General features: G+C 35.9%; 1 long non-coding RNA gene across 2 annotated transcripts in view; it reads right to left on the bottom strand.

Moving 5' to 3' along the window:
- LOC110313248 overlaps window positions 1-7531 on the bottom strand; it is a 46455-nt gene that overhangs the window by 3796 nt on the left and 35128 nt on the right. The window contains exon 1 of one of the 2 annotated variants that reach the window (XR_003843051.1): window positions 1941-2057. The exons of the other annotated variant lie outside the window; for it this stretch is intronic. This is a non-coding gene — a long non-coding RNA (uncharacterized LOC110313248). Of the gene's footprint in view, window positions 1-1940; window positions 2058-7531 lie in introns of those variants that run through there. 2 annotated transcript variants of the gene reach the window in all.

Raw genomic sequence — 7531 nt, 5'->3', positions numbered from 1 at the left:
GGTGAGATGGCTCAGCGGGTAAGAGCACCCGACTGTTCTGCCAAAGGTCCTGAGTTCAAATCCCAGCAACCACATGGTGGCTCACAACCACCCTGAACAAGATCTGACTCCCCTTTCTGGAGTGTATGAAGACAGCTACAGTGTGCTTACATAAATAAATAAGTAAATAAATCAAAAAAAAAAAAAAAAAAAGAGTCTCCTCTGTATTTCTTCCCATCAAAGAAACCTAGGCTCTTTTTAGTTAAAAGGATTTGTACTAGTTTTTTCCCAATCTCTTCATTTGTTATGTGTCTGTTTATGTTGTCTTCTTGGTTTAATTTTGGTATTTCAGATGAATCGAAAAGTTTGTTCATTTATTTTTACTAACTTAGCAGAGTGCAGGTTTTTAAGTAATTCTCTTACTCAGAATTTCTTCAGTGATTATTGTAATGCTCCTCTATTCATCCCTGATTTTATTAATTTGAGTTTGTTGTTGTTGTTTATTTTGTTGTTGCTGCTACTGCTAACTGAGTCTATAGCTCTTATCTTCTCAAAGCACCAGTTCTTAGATTTGTTGATTCTCTGTATTACTTTCTTTGTTTCTATTACATCAGTTTCTGCTTTTACTTTATTACTTATTGCCATCTACTGGATTTGGGTCTGGTCTGATCTTGTTTTTCAAACTCTTGTGTTGGATTATTATAATAGTCATTTATTTGTACTCTTTCTGAGTCTCAAATGTGGATGCTTAGAGCTAAAAATTTCCCTCTTAAGGTAACTTTTAATATTCCCACAGGTTTTACTGTATTGTATTTCAATTTTCATTTAGTTCTAAGATATTTTTGGCTCATTACTCATTCAGTAATATGTTGTTTAATCTCCAAGAGTTTGAATACTTTTTAGAGACTTAATTTGCTGCCGACTTTAAGCTTTACTGCATTGTGGCTAGACAAGTTACACAGAGATACTTCAGCTTTCTGAAATTGCTAATATTTGTGTGTGTGTGTGTGTGTGTGTGTGTGTGTGTGAGAGTGAGTATATGGCCTATTTTCGAGAAGGTTTCATGGGCTATTGAGTTGATTTAGCTAGCTTTCCACTGTTGTGATGAAACATATGGCCATAAACATCTTGGAAAGGAATAGCATGGACCTTTTAACATACCTCCTTCCACAAGCCCACATCTTCTTATCCTTACCAAACAGTTCTACCAATTGTTTAATGCTGGAGTGTGTACCATACTCGATTTCAGGATATATTGTTACTTGCATGAAACCAGATGTGTGGGGGTGTTTGGGGTGTGTGTGTGTGTGTGTGTGTGTGTGTGTGTGTGTGTAAAAATAGAAGCCTCAGACATGAATGTGAAAAATTACAGCTATCTGATATTTGGCAAAGATGCCAAATATACATACAGGAGGAAAGACAACATCTTCAACAAAAGATCATAAGAAAACTGGATGTGTACCTATAGAAGAATGAAATTAGACTGGTATCTAGCTCATTGCACAAAAATAAACTTTTAAATGGTTCAGAGACCGGAATATAAAAGCTAAAATGCTGAAATGGCTAGAAGAAAACACAGTACATACTCTACAAGGTATAGGAACAGGAAGAGATTTTATAAATAGGACTCCACTGGCTCAGTAATTAAGGCCAGCAACTTACAAATGGGAATTCATAAAACCATAAATCTTCTGTATAGCAAAATAAACAATCAAGTTAGTGAAGAAGAAGCCCACCAAGTGGGATAGAATCCTAGCCAGCTATATATCTGATAGAGGATTAATATTCAGGATATACAAAAACTTTGAAAACAAACAATTCAAGGAAAAATGGGCTATGGATCTGAACAGAGAGTTCTCTAAAGAAGAAATAAAAATGGCTAACAAATATCTTTTAATGTGATCAACATCCTTAGCAACTAGAAAAGTGCATACTAAAACGACTTTGACATTTTATCTTACCCCACTCGGAACAGCTAAGAGCAAGAGAACAGTGGACAACAAATGCTGGATTAGGGGAAAACAGACTCCTCATTTACTGTTGAGATTGCAAATGGGTGAGGCCACTAGGAAATCAGTGTGGAGAATTCTGAAAAAGATAAATATAGCTTTACCATATGATCCAGCTATACCACTCCTCAGCATATTCCCAAAGGACATGACATTCTACTCCATAGCTACTTGCTTAACTATGTTTAATGCTGTTTTATTCACAATAGCTAGGAAATGAAATCAATATAAAGGTCCTTCAACTGATGAATAGAAAATGAAAATAGAACACATTGGACTTGTGCTCAGTTATAAAGGAAAATGAAATTCATGAAATTTTCAGGTAAATGGATGGGACTAGTAAATATTAATTACACTGAGTGGAATAACCCAGTTCCAGAAAAACAAATGTTGCATGATCTCACTTATCAGTGGATCCTAGCTCCCAGTTTCAGATGTTAATTACATAACTGTAATAATTTCAGAAACTAGGCAAGCAATAAGAGGCCATGGAGGTAGAATGGGGAGAAGAAGCATTTTAAAGGGGGAAAAGAGATGAACTAACAGGCTCTAAGTGGGAGAGGGGGCAATACAGGTGGAGACAGAAGAAAGAGGAAGTTACACTAAGGAAATATGAAAATGCCATAAGGGGCTGGAGTGATGGCTCAGCAGTTAAGAGCACTGACTGCTCTTCCAGAGGTCCTGAGTTCAAATCCCAGCAACCACATGGTGGCTCACAACCATCTGTAACAAGGCCTGATTCTGTCTTCTGGTGTCTGAAGACAGCTACAGTGTACTTACGTATAATAAATAAAATAAATCTTTTTTTAAAAAGAAAAGAACATACCAATAAGGAAATGTATTACTTTGTCTATTCATATATATATATATATTCATATATATTTATATATATGAATATATGTGTCATATATATGACACATATATAAATATATATATGAATGTCACAGGGTGACAAAGCTGCCACTAATATCCAATGACTAACAAAATCCCCATTACAGATCACTACAGAAATCTAAAACTGGTCAAAATTCAGAGATCAAGTGACCATGGGGTAGCGCTTCCCAACTGACAGAACTGCACAGAGTCCTTATATGTAAGGCTCAGGGAACATCATAGAAGAAGGGGCTGAGAAACTGTAAAAGCCAGAGGTTCAGGATAGCTGCTATGAGACAGTGTCTTCTACACATCACAGGGAAGATACACCTATGAAATACCAACAATATAGTCACCTAAATATGACCAGCACAATAACAATACAAAATTTTAATTGCACGGAAGAAATCATCCCTTGACTAAGAGCTACTGGGAGAAGGAGATTAAGTCTTCTCTAGGGACGAGTCCTATGATAATTTATCCAATCCCACATGGTCAGGTCTAAACATATAAACACTCAAACAACACTTCATTGACTCAACAAGTTTTAGTGTGTGTGTGTGTGTGTGTTTACAGAAGAACAATAATTGAAGAAGAGTTAATGAATTTGAGTGAGGGAAAGATACAGGAGGAGTTGGAAGATGAAATGCTCTAAGTGCAGTAATCACATACGAAGTTATGAAACAATTTTTAAATTAAAAAATGAAAGAACTGCAGGCAGTGGTAGCATACACCTTTAACCCCAGCACTTGGGAGGCAGAGGCAGGCGGATTTCTGAGTTCAAGGCCAGCCTGGTCTACAGAGTGAGTTGCAGGACATCTGGGGCTACACAGAGAAACCCTGTCTAGAGAAAACTAAAACAAGCAAAATCAGACGGGGGGGGTGGTGGTGGTGGAGGGGATTAGAATCAGTTTGATTTGGACTTTTCAATCTGAAATTGAAGTAGAGCAAAGGGTAGTAAAATAAGCCTGTCTAAAAAGCTATTACAGCTGTTCAGCTTCAGAGTATGTCTACTGCTACTGTTGCTGTTCAATTTACTGAGACAATGTCTCTCTGTATAGCTTTGACTTGCCCAGAATTTATTCTGTAGCCTAGGTTGACCTTGGACTCCTCTCAGCTCCCAGAGTGCAAAGCTTACACAGGGGTGCTGCCCTATCATTCCTGGCAAATGCTGAATATTTGACAAGTATCTGTGTAGGATTTGAAGATCTCATTTGAATCTCCAGGAATATCCAGGCTATTGATTATTAATTACTTTTCCAGAGGTTTTTTTTTTTGCTTTATTTCAATGTTAAAGGGAATGTTGACATTTTACTAATAAAGAAAGAATAAATATTCTTGAAAAAATTTTATTAAAACCTTATTATCTAAGTGTAAACTAAGAAAAATGCTGTTGTTGATGAAATATGAATCCTATTGTGCATCTAAAAAATGATTTTGAAAACACCATTTCTTGTCAGAGTGGTGACACATGCCTTAATCCCTGCACTTGGGAGGCAGAGGTAGTTGGCTCTTTGAATTCTAGGCCAGCAGATTATCGGGAGAGAGTTCCAGAACAGCTAGGGCTATACAAAGAAATCCTATCTCAGAAAACCAAAAATGAAACAGCAAAAAAGAAATAAAATAAAATAAAATAAAATATCATCTCTGTGTTGGATAAATAAAATCCAAAAGAATTTAAAGAAGCTGGTGAAATGGTTTAACTAGTATAGGTGGATTCATGCAAGAAGCTCTAAATTCAATCCCTAGCACTGAATAAGATGGGCAGGTTGCTATATGCCTGTAATCCCATCACTGGGGAAGTTCAAGGCCATTCTCAACAACACAGTTAATTAAGAGCTAGATTAAGATTCACGAAACTATATATATATATATATATATATATATATATATATATATATATATATATATGTCAGGCATAGTAGTGTACACTGTTAGGCATAGCACTTGGGAAGTGATGCAAGATTAGGAATTCATGGTTGTCACTGGCTGCATATTGAAGTTCCATGCCAACCATGAGATACATGAGCTCCTGTGGTTTTAAAAAATTAATTACTTTAAAAATTCTCAGCAATAGCAGCTGGTGCAAAGAGAAAATAAAATAACCAATTTGGCTGCATTTAAATATTTAATGGGTGAGTAATTATTTTAAAATGGCAACTAACTTCAAGATCTGATAGGATAGAATCCAAACTCAAAACAAAAAATTGTAGGCCTACGGATGTACTCAGCTGCAGAACATATGGCTAGCATATGGGACCCCCTAGGTTTGATCTCTAGTACCACAAATCTCTATCCAATGCACTTGCACAAAACTCACACACACATACACACATACACGCACACACACACACCAGCCTCCTGAAACACCATGGTATCCAGAGATAGCATGCCGTGTCTTTTAAATTGATGTTTAATTTGAAAGTATAAACTGTTGAGATTCCAAGGAATTATTACCATTGCACTTCAGAAATAGGTTAAGAAGTGGACCTATGATGGATATTAGATTTGTAGATTTAGTCTGTTCCTTGGGAAGACTATAAAATGGGATAGTGATGAATGAAGAATATGACAGTCTACTTTCCTTTGCTGTACTAAATACCCAAGAGAAATCAGAGAGAGAAAAGGTTTATTTTCTATTCAGTTTTAAGGATTTTAGTCCACAGTTTCTTGGCCTGGTCAATTTGGGCCTGTAATGAGAGCACGGTGAAATAAATCTGTTCACTTCTGAGTTCAGTATCTCTTACAAGAACATGCCTCCACTAGTCTACCTTTCTATTACTGGGACCTATATTCAAAAGGTTACACCACTTCCAAGCTGGAGGCCAAGCCTTCAACACAAGAGACTGGAGGAGTTGGGTGGGAGACATTTAAGATACAAACCATAACAAAGAGTTTAAAAGCCACAGTAAAATTATTACAATTGATTGAATTTTGTTTTCTACCTTTAATAAAAGTCAAATCAATATAGAATATATCCAGTATTTAAATGGAAGTTTAAATATTTTGGTTTAATAAAGTATTATAATAATAAACTATATAATATAGATAAAATATTTTATCTTTATGGCTCATGATGCTTTTGTGGAACTATAAATGAAATATAACACTAGGTGTCCCATAGTTTTCTGTGGAGTTATTTATTCTAAAGTATATTTTTATACTTTAAGCATTTCATACATGTGTATAATGTATTTTGATTAGATTCACCTTCAGTCATTCCCTTAACTCCTCCCAGATCCATCTTCTATCTCCCTACCCTTACCACCCAGTCTAATTTGAGCTGCTCATATATTAATGGATATGAGGCCATCTGCTGAAGCCTGGTTGACTAACCAGTGACCATCTCCATAAAGATAACGGCCTTTTCCTACATTAGAATGTTCCATGATCTTAAAAGCTTTAGTCCATGAGTGAAACACGGCACTTAGCAGATCAATGGGGTACTGCATTCTAACACCAATTAATGGCTGGATGTCATAACACAGACATGAGAAATGAAATTGGTATACAGTGGTAGTAACAGATGGTAGTAGTCCATACAGATGGTGGTTTGTGCTATATTAAATAACCTTGTAAAATGTAGTAAATATAATTATGTTTCATATTCCTAGAATCATAAATTATGATATAGATAAAATACACTACAGATTTTGGAATTCATTGGGTGTATCTTTTGGCTAAACATGTTTTTTGATAGCTTTTCGATTACAAAATGATTTTTTATTATGGAGCACCATCTAGAGGAAATGTAGGAAAAAATACTAAGCAAAAAGGAAGTAAAATAAAAATTAAATTAAAAGCAGTCAGCCAGGTGTGATGTATCATGACTGTAATCCTAGCTCTTGGGAAGTCAAAGCAGAAGGAACGCAAGTTCCTGGCCAGACTGGGCTACGTAGTGGGTTCCAGATTGTGAAACTGTGCCTCAAAAAAACAAACAAACAAACAAACCAAAAAACAAAAAAAAACCCCAATATTTCAAAAATAAAATGAACAACTAAGCTTAACAAAGCAACACTTGTAAGAATATATATAGCTTTGACGTTCTTTTCTTACTGAACTACCAATTCGTTTTTATGTTAAGAGACAAACTGAAGCTTGGTCTGGGTTCAATTCTCAGCAACTACACAGATGCTCACAACTGTCTGTAACTCCCATTCCAGGGATCAGATACCCTCACATCGACATGCATGCAGGCAAAATAGCAATGTATATAATTTTTAAAAGTATTTTAAAAGAGAGATAAAGTAAGCTAGCAATGCACCTACCTAATATATTCAAGGCCCTGAGAATGGTCCATATCTACCCTCCCCCACAGAGAAAAAAGGGATCCTTAAAAATACCTATACGTTGTTTCATTTTTTTAATTTCTTTTCTTAAGACAAGATCTCATATAGACCAGGCTAGCCCTTAACTCTTTGTAGTAGAAGATGAAATAAATTCCTGATCCTGCTGCTTTCAGCTCCAAAGGCTATGCTTACAAATACATGTTACTAAGGTAGGCTTTTGTTTCCATTCTTCCCAAGAGACGTTCTACGATCCAGATCTCTTTAGAATATCAGAGATGTAAAGGACATTAAAAATACTGTGTTCTCCCATGGAAGCAGTTACAGAGACAAAGTTTGGAGCTGAGACAAAAGGATGGACCATCCAGAAACTGTCCCACCCAG

Source organism: Mus pahari, chromosome X (genome assembly GCF_900095145.1).
Source record: "Mus pahari chromosome X, PAHARI_EIJ_v1.1, whole genome shotgun sequence".
In the NCBI taxonomy this organism is placed as follows: Eukaryota; Metazoa; Chordata; class Mammalia; order Rodentia; family Muridae; genus Mus; species Mus pahari.
This window is presented reverse-complemented; position numbering and strand designations above follow the sequence as displayed.